Source organism: Solanum dulcamara, chromosome 2, assembly GCF_947179165.1.
Source record: "Solanum dulcamara chromosome 2, daSolDulc1.2, whole genome shotgun sequence".
Lineage (NCBI taxonomy): Eukaryota > Viridiplantae > Streptophyta > Magnoliopsida > Solanales > Solanaceae > Solanum > Solanum dulcamara.
Window position 1 is genome coordinate 42,270,173 of NC_077238.1, and position 19,066 is coordinate 42,289,238.

Consider the following 19,066-nt stretch of genomic DNA (forward strand, 5'->3'; position numbering starts at 1 on the left):
AGTTTTTTTATTGGGGTCCAAATCTCTGCATACCTTTGTGTCTCTGAAGTTGACACACATGCACCACGTTGCGCGATTGGGCAAATTCACAAATATTATTGTTGATGCGGCGCTGGCGTGGTAGCAATCTGCTGACGTGGCTTGGAAGGAATTTGGAATGAAGACTTGAAGGTTGAGAACATGCTAAAGTGGAAGTAAAAGGAAGATAGAATAAAAGAGGGAGAGAGCACAAGTTATCCATACTACTTGATAAATTTTGTGAATTCACCCAAAGGAAGAACCAAACAAGGTCCTTACTTCATTAAGGGTAAAATTGTAATAGCTAGTATCTTTCTTTTGTATCCTAGTATAAGTAGTAGTTTCTTATTATTTTGGAAGGTAGATTTTGATGAATAGGAAAACTAAATACTCTTTCAGAGTTTTGAGTGCATGTTGAAGTGTTTAATTGTGCTTAAGTTTAGAAAGAAGGGTTGCTTGAGAATCTAATTCCCTTGAGGTATTTCTAATAGTATAAGTATTTGATTTGGATCAATCAATTGAGGTTTTAGGGTTTAGTATACCCTTTGGTTGCTTTTGATTTCCTTACTTGTGTCTTGCATTTATCCTCTAATCTTTTATTTATCTTATTTCTTTGTTCTTCCGTACTTTGATATTGTATTAATATATGAGGGATAGGACCATAACCGATGTCTCCTCGTATAATAGAAGAAAGGGGAATCTACTTACCAAGGTAAACTCTACCCTGCTAGGCGGGTCATGTACATACACTATATGTGGATCCACTAGCTAAGACATGAAGGCAACTTACGGTGGCACGTAGTTATAAGACAAGAGACTTTATTTAAAGGACCCCATAAGTCGAGACCTCACCTCAAGTCATCATTCAGTGCTAAGTCAAATCCCACAGAATACATAAAATAGTAATCATACTTAACATATATCATAAACTTGTTCATAAACTTCATGATTCATAGAGTAGCTCATTTTCATGTCATACTTGCAATGTGAGTATAAGCCTTTTAACATTACAATAACATGCTTACATAATTTATGTCATTAGGTTCCTAGGTCACCACATAAGGCCCTAAGTCACCTTTGTTCATAACTTGCATAGATTCCTATCTTGAACATAATTGTAAATCATGATCATCATTCTTACTTGAATTTAAATAAAACTCATATACATAGATAGTTTGAATAAAAACCATGATAATACTTTGAGATCATTAAAATTCATAATCATACTTCATAATATCATCAACGAAAATAACTCCAGGCATGGGCATTCATATTTCCTCTTGAAATCATGCAATTAATGTAGAAACATACTTATAATAATCATTTATAATGATTAAAAACATATTTGAAATAGCCCAATGCAATTCATCAAACTAGGGTTACAAACTCAATTAAAATTTATTAGATTTTGAATGAAAACCTTGGGACTCCATGGTTCAAAGGAACTCGTGGATCAAATCCCACTTTCCTTGAATGAATTGGAACTCAAAATTGAAAATGGAGACTTATTCTTGAAAAAACCCTAGCCAAACTTGATGTAGAAGATGAACCCTTGGAGTAACCTTGAGAGAGAAGTCTTAAAATTGTTAGGAGTTAATAAGGGAATGAAATAGACTTGGGAGTATTTAGGAAAACTACATAATGAATCTAGTCCTAAAAATGTCTATATATATTAATTAAAGAATAAGGAATGACCAAAATACCCTTCATTTAACTGATGATCGGGACCCATCATGAGCATCACCATGGACCGTAAAAGGTACCACGGTCTATGATATTGTCTATGGTAAGGTACTTGGGAAAGGCTACCTACCATAGCTCATGAAGGGCACCACGGTTCGTGGTGGTCTTCTATGGTAGTTTTCTTAGACAACATTTTGGGGACTTGTTGGAATAGTTTTATAACCTACTTCACAGAGACCATGATGGTCCATAAAGGTCATAACAGCTTGCAAACATCGAATGTGGTGTAGGACCTACAGGATCGATCACCACGAAACCCACCATGGTCTGTGAAGGGCTACACAACCCGTGGTGGTGCGACGTGGTCCTTGCCTTGGGAACATTTTCTAAGGTCTCAGGGGAGGGATCACCATAGAGGGCATCACAGTCTGTACTTCTAACCACAATCCATGGTCCTTTTTCATGGTCCCTTCCTACAAGACTGAGTTTCAGAACCACTATCACAAAGGCTCAGCATGAGGCATGGTGCGGAACTTGGCCCGTGATGGCCTTCGTGGTCATCCCCTGGTGCCAAAATATACAGGTTTTAATAATTTCATCTTTTGATCCTCGTTATCCTAACTTTCCAACTTACGGAGTCTTATAGAAATAATATTTAAGGGTTGCATCTATCATCTTATAACAGTTAGGATATGAATTTTGAATTCCCTACTCTTGAGTCAATCCTTGTTGTTAATTAGTTTTTGGAAATATTTCCTGATGATCTACCCGTTTTCATTTTGAAAGGGAAATTGACTTTGGAATAGATCTTCTTTCCAATACCCAGCTTATCTCTATCCCTCTTTATTGAATGGCTCTGACAGAACTTTAGGATTTAAAGGATCACTTAAAGGATTTGTTGCATAAGGGCTTCATTAGATCGAGTATCTCTCTATAGGGTGCCCCAATTTTTTTTCTCCAAAAGAAGGATAGTTCTCTTTGCATGCATATTGATTATCAGCAATTGAATAAAGTCACAATCAAGAATAAGTATCTCATTCCAAGGATCGCTAATTTGTTTGACCAATTTCAAGGAGCAAGTTATTTCTCAAAGATTAATATTCTATCGGTTTGTCATCAACTTCGAGTAAGAGAAAGTGGCATCCCTAAGACAACCTTTAGAAGTTGATCTGATCACTTTGAATTTTTAGTTATGTCTTTTGGACTAACAATGCTCATGCAGATTTTATGGAGTCGATGAACAAAGTGTTTAAACAATATTTGGATATATTTGTTATTGTGTCCATTGATGATATTTTGGTCTATTCTCGGAGTAAAAAGGAGCATGTCGATCATTTGAGGATTGTCTTGCAAGTTCTCAAGGATCATCAATTATTTACTAAGTTTAGAAACTCTGAGTTTTTGTTGAGTTCAGTTTCTTTCCTTGGCCATATTGTTTTGGGTGAAGGTATTATGGTTGATCCTAAGAAGACTGAGGCAATTAAGAATTCACGTAGACCTCAATCTCTTTTGGATATTTAGAGTTTCTTGGGTTTGGATGATTACTATAGAATATTTGTGGAAGGGTTCCATTGATTACTTTGCGTTGCTACTTTGACCTAAAAGAAAGTGAAATTCCAATGGTCGAAAGTATGTGAGAAGAGTTTCCAAGAGTCAAAAGATCGGCTTACTTCTGCTGTGGTGTTGACTTTACGGAAGGGTCTGATGGTTTTGTGGTGTATTGTAATGCCATAAGGATTGGTCTTGGTTGTATTTTGATGCAAAATGGTAAAGTGATACCTTATACTTCTAGAAAAATTAAGATGCAAGAGAAAAACTATCCAACTCATGAGTTGGAGTTAGCGATGGTTGTGTTTGCTTTAAAGATAAGGAGGCACTATCTCTATGGTATCCATGTGGATGTATTCACCGATCATGAGTTTGTAATATGTGTGCAAACAAAGGGACAAAAACCTTCAACAAAGGATATAGCTTGAGTTGTTGAAGGATTATGATATAACTGTGTTGTACCATTCTAGTAAGGCTAATGTGGTTGCTGATGCTCTTAGTAAATTATCCATGAATAGTATTGCCTATGTCGAGGATGATAAAAAGGAGTTGGTTTATGATGTTCATGGACTATCTTTTTGAGAGTTTTTCTGACTGATTTGACCGATGGTGGAGTTATTGTTTAAATGGTTCAAAATCATCTCTTGTGTTAGGTGTGAAGACAAGACAAGAAAGTGATCTGACTTTTGTTGATTTGAAGAAAGTTGTTTCCAAAAAATCCATTGAAGCTTTCTCCCAAGGGGGGATGGTATGATTTGTTACCAAGGTCAAATATGTGTTCCCAATGTTGATGGTCTGAGGGAAATGATATTATCCTAAGCTCATAGTTCTTGATATTCTATTCATCTTGGATCCACCAAAATGTATCGCAATTTGAGAGAGGTTTATTGGTGGAATGGTATGAAAAGGGACAATTATAGATTTTGTGGCTAATTGTCCTAATTATCAATAAGTTAAAGTTGAGAACCAAAAATTGGGAAGTTTAGCCCAAGACATTGAAATTCCCACTTGAAAGTGGAAAGACTTGATTATCTCCTTCATTACAGGTTTGCCTTAAAATCATAGGCAACATGATTTAAATTGGATTATTATGGACCAAATGACCAAGTCGACATATTCTCTTCCCCTCAAGACTTCATTTTCAGCCAAAGATTATGCCAAGATTTATATCCGAGAGTTGTTTAAACTTCATGGTATTCCTTTATCTATCATCTCAAATCGAGGTACTCAATTTACATCTCAATTTTAGAGGTTTTTCGAAAAGGGTCTTGTTAATCAAGTTAAGCTTACTGCAGCTTTTCATCTGCAAATTGATGGTCAAGTCGAACAGACTGTTTAGACTTTAAAGAACATTTTGAGGGCATGTGTGATTGACTTCAAGGGAAATTGGGATGATCATCTACCATTGATTTTGTTTCCTTACAACAATAGCTACTATTCTAGTATGTAAGTTGCTCTATTAGAAGCTTTATATTGTAGGAGATGTAGGTCTCCTATTGGTTGGTTTAAGGTTGGAAATGTCGCTTTGATTTTATCTGAGTTGGTGCATGATGCTATAGGCAAAGTTAGACTCACTTGAGAGAGATTGAAGACTACCTAAGGTCGATAAATGTCTTATGCCGATGTGAGTAGAAGGCAACTTGAATTTGAGGTTGATGATTAAGTTTACTTGAAAATCTCAACCATGAAAATCATAATGTGTTATGGTAAAAACCAGAATCTTAGTCCCTGATATGTAGGCCTATATTAGATTTTGAGGTGTATCAGCAAAGTACCACATAAGTTGGATTTACCTTCAGAGTTGGCATCGGTATATTTGGTGTTTCATATCTCCTTGTTGAAGAAATGTATTGGAGATCCTACTATTATTGTGCCTTTAGAGAGTGTGGGAGTAAAAGAGAGTTTATCCTATGAGAAAGTTTCTATTGAGATTCAAGACCATCATGTTTGGAAATTGAGGAATAAGGAAATGGCCTCCGTTAAAGAGTTATGGAGGAACCAAGAGGTTGAAGGTGCTACATGGGAGGCCGAACATAATGACATGATATCCCCATTTTTTCCCTTCGTTTTGACTTGAGGTATTTAATTTCCTCATGATTTACTCTTATGAATTCATTTCATCTTTTTTGTGTCTTTCATATGCATGCATGTCCATGAAGTTAATTTTAAGTCATGTCTTAGCTTGAGGTTGAATATTTCTTGATTTATACATTTTTAATGTGTTGGTGCATTCATGATGGTTTGATAGTCTCTTTTTGTACTATATTCATGCTAGTCAAGTTCTCATTCTAAGACGAATGTTTCCAAAGATGAGATATTGTAAGACCCCAAAAATTGGAATAGTTGAGTTGAAAAGAAGTGCAGAGAAAAGTTTGAGAGGTGACCTCCACAAAGCCTTTGACGGAGTGTTATGGGCTCCACAACTCATGGACATTACCCGTGAAGGGAAGTGTTTGAAGAAATTTTAAAGGTTCCCTCCACGAGCCCCTTAACAGCCCAGGGTGACCTACATGGCTCATGGAGGGTAGTACTGAAAGCGACCCTAAGTTGGAAATCAATAAAGTGTAAAGGATCCTTGTACGAGATTACCTATGGATCGTATAAGGTCCTACGGCCCATAAGAGTCATCATAAAAGGTTTTCTGAGAATTTTGATAAAGAGTTGGGCATGGGTGACCAATATAAATAGGTATATGGCCCATATAAGGTACTATGTGTCACACTCAAATCCCATTAAGACAGACAGGCACTCGATGTCCTAAAGGCTTGAGAGAGACAACCTATAAGATGTGCTTCCCACGCATATAAGTATGGCAATTGTAAAGTTGTGACAAGTTCATGGAGGATATAGTTACAAGAGACCAACATAGGTAGGGACAAAACATATATACAAGACTTGGCCGTTGAGGCCACAATTGTTAAAAGACAAGATACAACTGACTATATACACTTGTCTACAAAGTCTCTATAACATAGACAACCTTACTTTAGGTAGGAACATGGCCCTGTCTTACCCTTAACAATTGTGATGTAACAAAATAGATGCCAAAGACTCGGTAAAGCCGCGAATCAACTTGGAGCTCACCAATAGCAGTTGAGAGTCCTATGCTCCTACTAGGGAGGTCTACTAGCTGGAGTGCATGTGCCTATAGCATGAAACATAGTGTCCCCTGTGAGGGAAGTCAATATGAAAGAATGTACTAAATATGTAAGGCAGTAGCATATGTAAAACAAAAACTCTACTTAAATCAAGTATCAAATATCTCATGAATAGATCAAAATAAAATACCACCTTTGTTTACTCTTGTGGGATCATGTATGTTACATTTGTTTCTTTAATCTTCTATGCTTCATACTCTTTGCAAGGCATAAGATACAAATGACCAACTGATCAGTGGTATAAGAGGATGACCTGTGCTAGGCATTTTAACCCCTGGGATTCCTTCCTCATTTATATAAGTTGGGATCGACTCCATGCTAGGCTTTCTCCCCTAGGCTACCACTCTTAGACACAAATTGCTTCATGTAGTTTCTTTAATCTTTGAGATTATTACTTTGGTGGTCATAATTATTTTTGAATTTCAACACTATGGATCAGTAGTAGATTTGAACATGCACTTAAGGAAACAACAATGACATGAAGGGTAAATGAAACGTGAATGAATTACTTAAGAGCTTAAATGACACAATGAACCCCATTTGATTAAGGAGAGGAATCATACCAGTACTTGGAAGAATAAGAATGCATATATTGAAATAATTTGGCACACTAAGGAGAGGGGAAAATATCTATAAGACCCTAAAATTTGGAAAGTCAGAAAAAGAGGATTAAAACATGAAAACTCAGAAACCTACAATCTTGGCACCAGGTGATGACCACAAAGTCCATCAAGGGTCATGGTGGGAACCACTCCTCATTTTGAGCCACTATGGTGGTGACCCTAAGGTTTAGACCTATAGGGTGAGGTCCACAATAGGGCACCACAGGCCATGAAGCCCTCCGTGATGACCCCTCTCTTGATACCTCAGATCATGATCCCAAGGCTAGGACCACGATTGGCCACCACGGTCCATGTAGCACTTCTTGAATCATAGTGAGCTCTGTGGTGGTCACTCTGCCTGCACCACACCCACCATTCATGCTCCATAATGCTCTCTATGAACCATGAAGGGTTTCATGGAGGAAGTTGTGAAACCTTTCCGTGCCACTCCCAAAATCTAAGTCTAAGTCAATCATCACGGACACCACCACGGGCCTTGGTGAGCACCATGGACTATGATGGGTCCTCCGTGGTGAGTCTAGTTACATATTAATGAGGGGTAATCTGACCTTTTCCCTATTCTTTTATTATTGTATGTAGAAGTTTTGGGGACTAGATTCATTACAAAAATTTCCTAAATATTCCTAAACCAATTCTTTTCCCTCATTAATTCTCAATCAACTTTAAGACTCTCTCTCAATATTCATTGAAGGTTTTATCTTCTTTATCAAGTTTGTCTAGGGTTTCTTGAAGAACAAGTCTCCTTTTTCAATTTTAAGGTTAAATTCAATCAAGGTATGTAGGGATTGATCCATGGTTTTCTTTCACCCATGGAGTCCTAAGATTTTCATTCAAAATCTCATAAATTTCAATTGGATTTGTAACCCTAATTTGAAGCATTGCATAGGTTTGTTTCAGTTATGTTCTTAATCATTATATATGATCATTATAAGTATGTTTCATTATGAATTACATCATTTTAAAGTTAAGTTATGATTTCCCATGCAAGAACCTATTTTCAATGATGATATCATAAAGTATGATTATGAATTCAATGATTTCAAGGTATTTTCATATTTTTCTTTTAAATTGACTATGTATATGAGTTTTATTCTAAATTCAAGTATAAATTATGATCATGAATTACAAGTATGTTTAAGATATGAATTTGATGCAAGTTATGAAGTAAGGTCACCTAGGGCCCTAATGGTGACCTAGGACCTAATTATATAGATTATGCAAGTATGATTTGTAATGATTCACATTACAAATATGTTATAAAATAAATTATTCTATGAATTATGAAGTTTATGCGCAAGTTATGATATATATTAAGTATGAGTAATATGTTATGTATTCTGTGGGATTTGACTTAGTTTGGTATTGTATAGTAGTTAAGGGTATAGCGGGGCATGTCCCGACCTAGATTACGTTTGTCTATCTTATAGAGGCAATATAGATTTATGTATGAAGTAAAGTTATGTTTGGTTTCTTAACAGTTGTGGCCTCGATGGCCAAGTCAAATGCATAAAGTTGTCCCTATGTATGTTGGTCTTTTACTACCATGTCTTATAGATATTTCTCAAGTTTCATGATTTTCATAGTTATACGCATGGTATGTATTGGTTGTAAAGTGGTTCTCCCGAGTCTTGAAGGAATCCGGTGCTTGTCCGTCTTAATGGAATTTGAGGAATGATAGGGAATCCCGAATTTGACTCCGTTAAAAGGTGTATTTGAGCTTAAAGAACTTGTGTTCCAACTTGTAGCACAATTCGATGCTTGAAAAATATGGAAATCAGCCATGCATAATTTTACCATTAAAGGACAATTCAAGAAGGAGGAAGTCCCTTAGGGATGGAATTTATCTCAAAAGACACTTTAATGGACAAAACTAATTACACCACGATGTTTCTTGAGGAAAACCCCACAACTTAACCTCAAGAATCACTACAAACAAAGCAAAAATAATCATGAAGTAGAACTCCAAAATTCATAGCAATCCCAACTTGAAAATGTAAAGACAGCAGCCAAATCCATAAATTTACCTCATACAAAGCTTCTAATCAAGACTTCGAGCTCACTAGCAGATTCCCCACGAAATCTCCTTGAAGTTGAACCTTTAAATCTCCAAATTTGTGCTTGAAATGAGGGATATATCGTCCTTTGAAATAATTTTCATTGGCTGATTGTAAGACATAAATAACTAAAGAGGACCCGGCGAAATTGTTTTCCGCGATTGTGGTGAACAGTGCTCCGCGATAGAAGAGCATTAACTTTGATACCTCCGCTAATGTAGAGAGTAACCAACTGACCGTTCACAAATGTTATTCACTTCTGTGAATGTGGAGAGTAACCAAGCAAACCCTCTGCGAACACAACACTTGTAACACCCCCTAAAAAAATTATATATGAAGTTCCAATTCTCAATAAAAATGATATCTCTTCTGTATTTTTGGCATAAATTTTAATAGGATAGTCCAAATTAGATGATTCAAAGTTTTTAATAACCCAAATATCAGTACCTACAATTATTATGAGACCATATTTTATGTTTCAGAGGTAAGTAGGTCAAATAAATTAATTATTGCAAGACATGGTGTTGTGACGAAATGGAGTATTTATAAAAGAAAAATCATATCTCACTGTAGGATGCTTCAAATTGATTGATTCTTGAACAATATGAAAGTAGACTTCTAGAGCAAAAATTTATATTAAGACACCACATCTTAATGAGGAAGTTATCCTTTTCAAATGCAACTCCAAAAAAGGGTAATGTGTTAAAAAGAAGGTTCATCTCACCAATCATAGAAAGATCTAGATCCATTTGACATCACTCATGACATCAATAATTCTCCATTTGACATCACCCATGACATCACAATATTCCATTAAATTTTTAATTTTTTTTATAATTATTTTAATTATTATTAGGTCCCTCTTTCACACCTATAAATACTCACCTTATTTCATCATTTTGTTAATCAAGCTTTGTCAAGCAACTCTTCTCTATATACACTACTTTACTCATTCTCAAAATATAGTTTTAGTTCTTAGTAGTGTAGAAATATTATTCCGGTGATTCATATACTTCGGGTAGGACACAAAATGCTTCGGCGAGGAGAAAATGCTAGGATTCAAGAGTGTTTATTAAGTCCTTCGACTCTGAGTAACGCTTCGGATTCCAGATATGTAAGGCTTCAATAAAAGTATTTCTTCTACTCTCATGCCTAAAGTATTTTGATTATATGATAAATTATATTTATTTTCTTTAACATTTATTCTACAGTATGTGGGTGTTCATCCATGGGTTCTTCCACCATGTAATGTAAAACTCTTTCAACTAAATCTCTTGATTTCAAATAAGATTTTCTTATGGTAATTCTTATTTCTATTTCATAGCATGAATCATGGTTAAACTAATGATTATTGGTCTATTTTGATACAAAATGATTTCATATGTATGAATTGATAGTTTGCTAGTATTTTCTCTATTTAGCTCTTTAAAGGTTCTTAAAAGTCATGGTGGGTTGTTTAAAGGATGATTTTTAATTAATGGATTTCAAAGTATTTATGCATATTCATTTATATACATGTTTTAAGTTGAAGTGATTTGAACCCACCTTGTTTTACTATGTTTTTAATGAATTTTGACTTAAAAACTTTGGCTCCAAATAAATGTTTATGAAAGCAATGTCTATGATTAAAAGGGAACCTTATAAAATAAAAGAATGATGAAATGTTATGAATGATGGATTCTTTATGGTATAAGGATAATTCTTGCATATGTGAATCACCAAATGTTTTAATGAGTTATTCTACTGAATATGATGTTTTGAATTCTCAAGCTATATGCTATGAGTATTTTGAAGTATTGAACTATTCTGTAGGATTGATTTAGCACCGAATGGGTCATTGAGGTGAGATTCGGTAAGAGAATCCTAGTAGCAACCCCTTGTCTCATTAACTTTGTATCAACATAGGAGGCCTTGTAAGCTTAGGCTAATGGATCCACAAATAGCCCTTAACATTAAAGTTAAAGAAATGAATGAAGTTGACGGAAATCTACCTGGCAAGTAGTCTCCCCGGCCAACGTAGGGGGTTTCGTTGGATTCCATGTAATAGCTCTCATGGTCTTAATGGTCAGTTATGGTCATTTTCCCACAAAATGAATGTTTTAAAGGATATCTATATGATTGATTATATATTCATTGCATTATGTTTCATATTACATAAATGTTTTAATATTTCCTCAATGATCATGCATGCTTACATACTTAGGACATTCAAAGTACTAACACATACTCTTTTGCCTAATGATATCACCATGTAGGGACCGGTGCTCCCCCTCGTTCTCCTCCACGTAACTAGTTAAGATTTTATTTGAAGACTACTTTTGGTGAGTTCCCATGTTCCGAAAACAATATTCCTTTATCTTACTAGCTTATGATATGTTGAGATCTTTAGACACTTACTATGTCATTTCTTTCTATTATGATTGACGGTGAGCTAGGGATGTCACGACCCGACCTTGGGCCTAGTCGTAACATGCCAATTGAATCCCCTAAGGGATACAACCAAGCCTCTTGTACATATCATAAGCATACATAAGGTAAAATATAAAAGCGGAAAAAATCATAAGAGAGTCTAAACCATGAATAGAAAACTGAAAATGTCTTATGACAACATAGACTCAAATATATATCCAACTAGATGCCTCTAAACATGAATATGGGCGGGGGCTAAGACATGTCCTTAGATCACCCTCAATACACAACATAAGCAAAAGTCTTTTGACAAAAAAGAAGTAACTTGAAACTAGTCCCTGGTCAATGAGGACTCACCACAACACCTTCTAATAGGAACGCCTACTAGTTACCTGGACGATTAAGATCTTCAACCTCAACCCCTATATTATGAGACAATGTAGGCAAAAGGTATGCATTTGTACATTGGAATGTACTAAGTATGAGGACGTGACATGCAACGTAAATCATGGAATGCAAAGGTCAAGTAAAAGACATGATAAGATGGAATACGTAAATTCATGAGAAAATTATATTGACCAAAGCATTTAAAAACATAAATTTGAAATCATAACATACTTAAGATATCATACCTATGTGGGATAGGAAGCATAACCGACAATAAGACCATGTGAGCTATAATATGGAATCCGATGATACCCACATCGAGAAGGAGGAGGCTACTTTGCCAAGGTAGACTCCTAATCATGAACATGTTCTATTTGTGGATCCACTAGCTAGGACATAAAGGCAATCTACGGTGGCACGTAGTTTATGGGACATTAGGTTGCTACTAAGGCTTTTGGTAGGGCCCCCACCTCAAGTCCACTAGGTGCTAAGTAAAATCCCATGGAATACATACATAACATAGCATCATAATAGCATATATCATAGTCATGATCATAGGCTTGAAATTATAGAGTAGCTCATTTTTATAACATACTTGTAATATGAGAATTGTCCTTGCATCATTACAATCGAATTTACATAATTATCCTAAGTCAACTTACTTCATAACTTGTATGAAATTCCATAATTTGAGACATACTTATAATTCATGATCATAATAGAAACACATAGTCATAATTCATACTTTAAAAATTCATGACCATAACTTGTACTTGAAATTAGGGTATGACATGGATGTATGATCAATTGACTTGAAAATTATGAAATTAACTTGAAGATATGCATAATCATAAACTTTATATCAACTCATACATAATTCATATAGATAATATCCTTTAGAAGTATAAATAAAACTATCCATAATTTTCATCATGAACCCTAGAAATCAAACTAGGAGAATTCATGGGAAAACTCTTTAATTTAATTCAATAACCATCAATTTATATTAAAATAGACTCATGATCATATTTTAAATCAAAATTCATGCAATTGGAATATATATCACAAAACCCATAAAATACCATACTTTAATTTGATAGAAAACCTTGAGAAATTGATTGGGCTTCATGGATGAAAGGATCCATGAATCAATACCCACATACCTTGAGTGAAAACACCAATTAATTTGGAAGAATTTGAGAATTTTGATGGAGGAATTGAGTGAATTTGCTTGAAGTCTTCAACAGAAACCCTTGAGAGACTTTTTGTAGAGAGAGAAATATTTGATAGATGAATTGTAGAAGAATGAATAGAATTAGAAATTTAGGTCCTAAAAACGTCTAGGTTCATTAACTAATAATTTTGGAAAAGTCTAAAATTCCCTTAAAAAAACTTAATTTCAGCTAGAAAACCTTCCCAGGTCTGCGACTCGCTCCTCTCACGGACCACTTGGCCGGAAAACTGTCCCCAGGTCCACGACACGGTCCTTTCATGGATCACACTATTTTTTGAATTCTTCAAAAATCTTTTTTCCATTCTACGGGTCCTAAAAATCGACCGAGACCATTTACTCGCAGGTTTTGACCCCCTGATCGATATTTCGAACTCAAATTTTCTAAAAAGATTAAAAATAATGCGTTACATGAGTGGCCTATTTCTAAGGCATTCTTAAGGTATCTTGTGGGCGCTTTGAGGGATGTTACAATATCTCCTCCTTGGGAATATTCGTCCTTGAATGAGATTCAACTAATACAGGAAATACATGGAAAAAGAATTTAGAAACCTTACTTGGACATGAGGACACTTTGAAAAAGAAAAAAATGCATAGAATGTGTAACCTTCATACTTAAAGTAAAACATAGTCCTTGAGAGAAATCATTTTCATGAATCATGCATGAATATGAATGACATTGGTACTGAAGCATAGAAGTTTAATCGATTTGATCATGAGAAACTTAGTACCTTTAGGTTTGAGTGAAAGGAAAGAGATGAGGCTATCATTTCATCATGTATGATTCCGCTTCCCACATAGCACTTTGTACGTGTTGATTCCTCCACAACACTTTGATAGATATAATTTCTTTATTTCTTAGCCTCTTCACTTGGCGGTCTAAAATCTCAATTGGGACCTCCTCATAATTTAATGTCTCTTCAATACTCACGTTCTCCATTGGCATAATAGAATTTGGATCACTGCAAACTTCCTCAACATCGACACATGAAATATCGGATGAACCAAAGCCAACTCAAGTGGCAAGTCTAACTCATATGCTACCTTGCCAATGTGCTTTAATATCCTATACGGTCCTATATATCTAGGTCTCAACTCCCCTTTCTTACCAAACTGCATTACCCCTTTTATAGGTGAAATCTTCAAATACACCATATCATCCACATCAAATTTGAGTTCTTTCCTCCTAGTGTCCGAATAGAGCTTTTGACGACTTTGAGCCGTTTTCAATCTTTCTCTTATTAGCCTTACTTTCTCTATTGCATTAATTAACAAATCTGGATCAATCAACACCTTCTCACCAACTTCAAACCATCCCACTGGAGACCTACATCTTCTCCCATACAATGCTTCAAAAGGAGTAATTTGGATTCTAGAGTGATAACTATTATTATAAGCGAACTCAATCAATGGAAAATGGCCATCCCAACTTTCTCTAAGGTCAATCACACATGACCTTAACATATCCTCCAAGGTTTAAATTGTTCTCTCGGCTTGCCCATCGGTTTGAGGATGAAAAGCAGTACTTAGCTTGACTTTAGTGCCAAGACGTTTTTGAAATGACTTCCAAAAATGTAAACTAAATTGAGTACCTCTATCCAAGATAATCGACAAAGGAACACCATGAAGTTTAACAAGTTCACGAATGTAAAACTTAGCATAGTCTTCAGTACCATAAGAAGTTTTGATCGATAGAAAATGCATCAATTTGGTCATTCAGTCCACATTGACCCAAATAGAATCATGTTGTCTTCTAGTATGAGGAAAACCCGTGACAAAGTCCATATTCACATCTTCCCACTTCCATGTAGGAATTTTGATTTCTTGAGCTAGACTTCCCGGCCTTTGATGTTCAACTTTCACTTGTTGGAAATTAGGACACTTAGCCATAAATTTTGCTATGTCCTTCTTCATGACATTCCACCAATATACTTCCCTCAAGTCACGATACATCTTGGTGGATCCCAGATGAATTGAACACCGAGAACTATGGTCCTCGTTCAATGTTAACTCTCTTATTTCATCAACATTTGGTACACACAACCGACTTTGGTAACATAGTACCCATACCTAGGAAGAAAGTCTCATCAGACTTTTCGGAAACCGACTTCTTCAATTAGACCAAAGTTGGATCCTTATCTTGCTTGGCCTTGACTTCTACCGCAAGAGATGATTTTGAAACATTATTTATAAGAATGCCTGCATCATGGGAATCAACCAAACACAAACTTAAATGTGACAATCTATGGATCTATTTGACTAATTCTCTTTTATCTTCCTCAACATGTGCGACTCTACCCATAGATAACCAACTAAGAGCATCGGCTACAACATTTGCCTTACCCGGATGGTAAAATACTCTCATGTCATAGTGTTTTAGGAGTTCAAGCCACCTCCTTTGCCTAAGGTTTAAGTCCTTTTGGCTAAACACATATTGCAAGCTTCTGTGGTCAATAAACACATCAACATGCACCCCATAAAGATAATGGCGCCAAATTTTCAATGCAAACACAACCGCCGCAAGTTCAAGATTATGGGTTGGATAGTTTCTTTCATGTACTTTAAGTTGCCTAGAGGCAAAGGCTATAACCTTACCATGTTATATCAAGACACAACCCAAACCAACACGTGAAGCACCACAATAAACAACAAACCCATCTAAACCTTCAGGGAATGTCAAAATAGGAGCTGACGTAAGACAATCTTTCAATGTTTGGAAGCTTTTCTCATATTCTTCCGACCATTGAAATTTTGCCTCATTTTGTGTCAGCTTAGTTAAAGCAGAAGCAATAGATGACAACCTTTCAACAAACCCTTTGTAGTATCCGACTAAGCCCAAAAATCTTCTAATGACTAAAGAAGTTAATGGTCTAGGCCAATCTTTAACTGCCTCCATTTTTTTTGGATCTACTGTAATCCCATCACGAATACCACATGACCAAGAAATGCAACCTCTCTTAGCCAAAATTCGCATTTACTAAATTTAGTAAATAGTTTCTTTAATCTCAACGTTTGCAACACAATCCTCAAGTGACCCATATGATCTTCCTCATTTAGAGAGTAAATCAAGATGTCATCAATAAACACCACTACAAACATATCCAAATATGGCTTAAAAATGAGATTCGTCAAATCCATAAATATAGTTGGAGCATTTTTCAACCCAAACGATATTACTACAAATTCAAAATGACCAGACCTTTTCCGAAAGGCCATTTTGGGAATATCACACTTTCTTACCCTCAATTGATGGTAACCGGAATGGTGGTCAATCTTGAAAAAATAGCTTGCCCCTTGTAATTTATCAAACAAGTCAACTATCCTTGGGATTGGATATTTGTTCTTTATGGTGACCTTGTTCAATTATCGGTAGGCTATACACATTCGGAGTGACCCATCTTTTTATGGGTTGGATAGTTTCTTTCATGTACTTTAAGTTGCCTAGAGGCATAGGTTATAACCTTACCATGTTCTATCAAGACACAACCTAAACCAACATGTGAAGCATCATAATAATAACAAACCCATCTACACCTTCAGGCAATGTCAAAATAGGAGCTGACGTAAGACGATCTTTCAATGTTTGGAAGCTTTTCTCATATTCTTCCGACCATTGAAATTTTGCCTTCTTTTGTGTCAGCTTAGTTAAAGGCGAAGCAATAGATGACAACCTTTCAACAAACTTTTTGTAGTATCCGACTAAGCCCAAAAAGCTTCTAATGACTGAAGAAGTTAATGGTCTAGGCCAATCTTTAACTGCCTCTATTTTTTTTGGATCTACTGTAATCCCATCACCGAATACCACATGGCCAAGAAATGCAACCTCTCTTAGCCAAAATTCGCATTTACTAAATTTAGTAAATAGTTTCTTTAATCTCAATGTTTGCAACACAATCCTCAAGTTACCCATATGATCTTCCTCATTTCGAGAGTAAATCAAGATGTCATCAATAAACACCACTACAAACATATCCAAATATGGCTTAAAAATGTGATTCATCAAATCCATAAATATAGTTGGAGCATTTGTCAACCCAAACGATATTACTACAAATTCAAAATGACCAGACCTTTTCCGAAAGGCCATTTTGGGAATATCACACTTTCTTACCCTCAATTGATGGTAACCGGAATAGTGGTCAATCTTGAAAAAATAGCTTGCCCCTTGTAATTTATCAAACAAGTCAACTATCCTTGGGATTGGATAATTGTTCTTTATGGTGACCTTATTCAATTATCGGTAGGCTGTACACATTCGGAGTGACCCATCTTTCTTCCTAACAAACAACACTGGAGCGCCCCAAGGTGGAATACTTGGTCTTATAAAACCCTTATCCAACAAATCCTTCAATTGTTCTTTCAACTCCTTAAGTTCTGTCGAAGCCATACAATAAGGAGAAATAGAGATGAGTTGGTTATTGGGAAGGAGATCTATGCCAAAGTCAATCTTTCTTTCAGGAGGAATACCGGGCAAATCATCGGGTAATACATCGGAGAAATCATTAAATATAGGGACCGACTTAAGAGTAGGAGTTTTAAAATCAATGTACCTAACTCGCACAATATGATAAATTCACCCTTTGGAAATCATTTTTTGGGCCTTAATACATGAGATGAATTGACCCTTAACCACTGAATCATTTCCCTTCCATTCAAGAATAGGCTCATTGGGGAAGTGAAACTTAACCACACGAGTTCTACAACATATACATGCGTAAGCGGCATGTAACCAATCCATACCAAAAATGATGTCGAAATTAGTCATATCAAGTTCAAAAAGGTCACATGGAATAACTTTGTGCAAGACCCATACGGGACAATTTCTATAAGCTTTCTTGGCTAAACCACCAACGGGATTATAAACCAAGAAAGGTACTATTAATACTTCGGGGCACACATCAAACCTCATAGCAATGTAAGAAGTAACAAAAGACAAGTTGGCATCCGGATCAATAAATGCATATACATTAAAGTTAAAGACTCGTAATATTCTCGTGACCACATCGGGAGACTCATCAACCTCTTGCCTAGCATGAAGAGCATAGAAGCGGTTATTGCGTTGGCCACCCTTAGGTTGAGTTGGGAGCCTTGTTGCACTTGGCCTCCTATAGTACGACCATCTCTACCCTTTTTGCCTACAAGAGGGGACTCGAATCGCTTATGGCCCATCTTGACACACCCATAGTAAGCACCTGTTCCAATCAAGCACTTTCCTCAATGATTTCTTCCATACTTTGCACATTTTGGAGGAGAAGGGTTACTAGCATTTACACCTCCTTCACCTTGAGCTTTAGGGTATGGCACCCTATCCTTAGCAAACTTCTTCCCCGAGATTTGGCTTTGATGAGATCGTCCACTGCTACCAACGGTCCTAGCATTAAAGAACCCACCTTCATACCGGGCCCTCTTAGAATCCCTCATTCTCATTTCTTTGAGCTTTTCTCTTTCAATTTGTTCATCAAAAGTCATAAGACGAGATATGTACATCTCTTTAACAAGCATAGTGGTGCAAAATTCCTTACCAACTAAGTCAGACACCACTAATATGAATTTACTCATTCGGGCACGTGGATCGACAACTATTGAAGGAGCATACTTGGATAGCTTAGTGAACTTGAGGGCATAGTCCCTCATCCCTATATTACCTTGTCGAAAATTGATAAACTCCAACACTTTAGCCTCCCTTAACTCAAGAGGAAAAAATTGATCAAGGAAGGCAAGTTTGAAAACTTTCCATTCGACAGGACCTTCATCCACTCTCTCCAACTTCCATTGAGTGTACCATATTTGAGCAACACTTTTGAGTTGGTAAGCCGCCAATTTTGATTTTTCTTCTGAAGTCACCCCCATAATACTAACTATATTGTAGACCTCATCAATGAACTCTTGAGGATTCTCATCAACCTTTGAGCCATGAAACTCCAAAAGATTCATTCATCCCAAGTCCCTTACTCT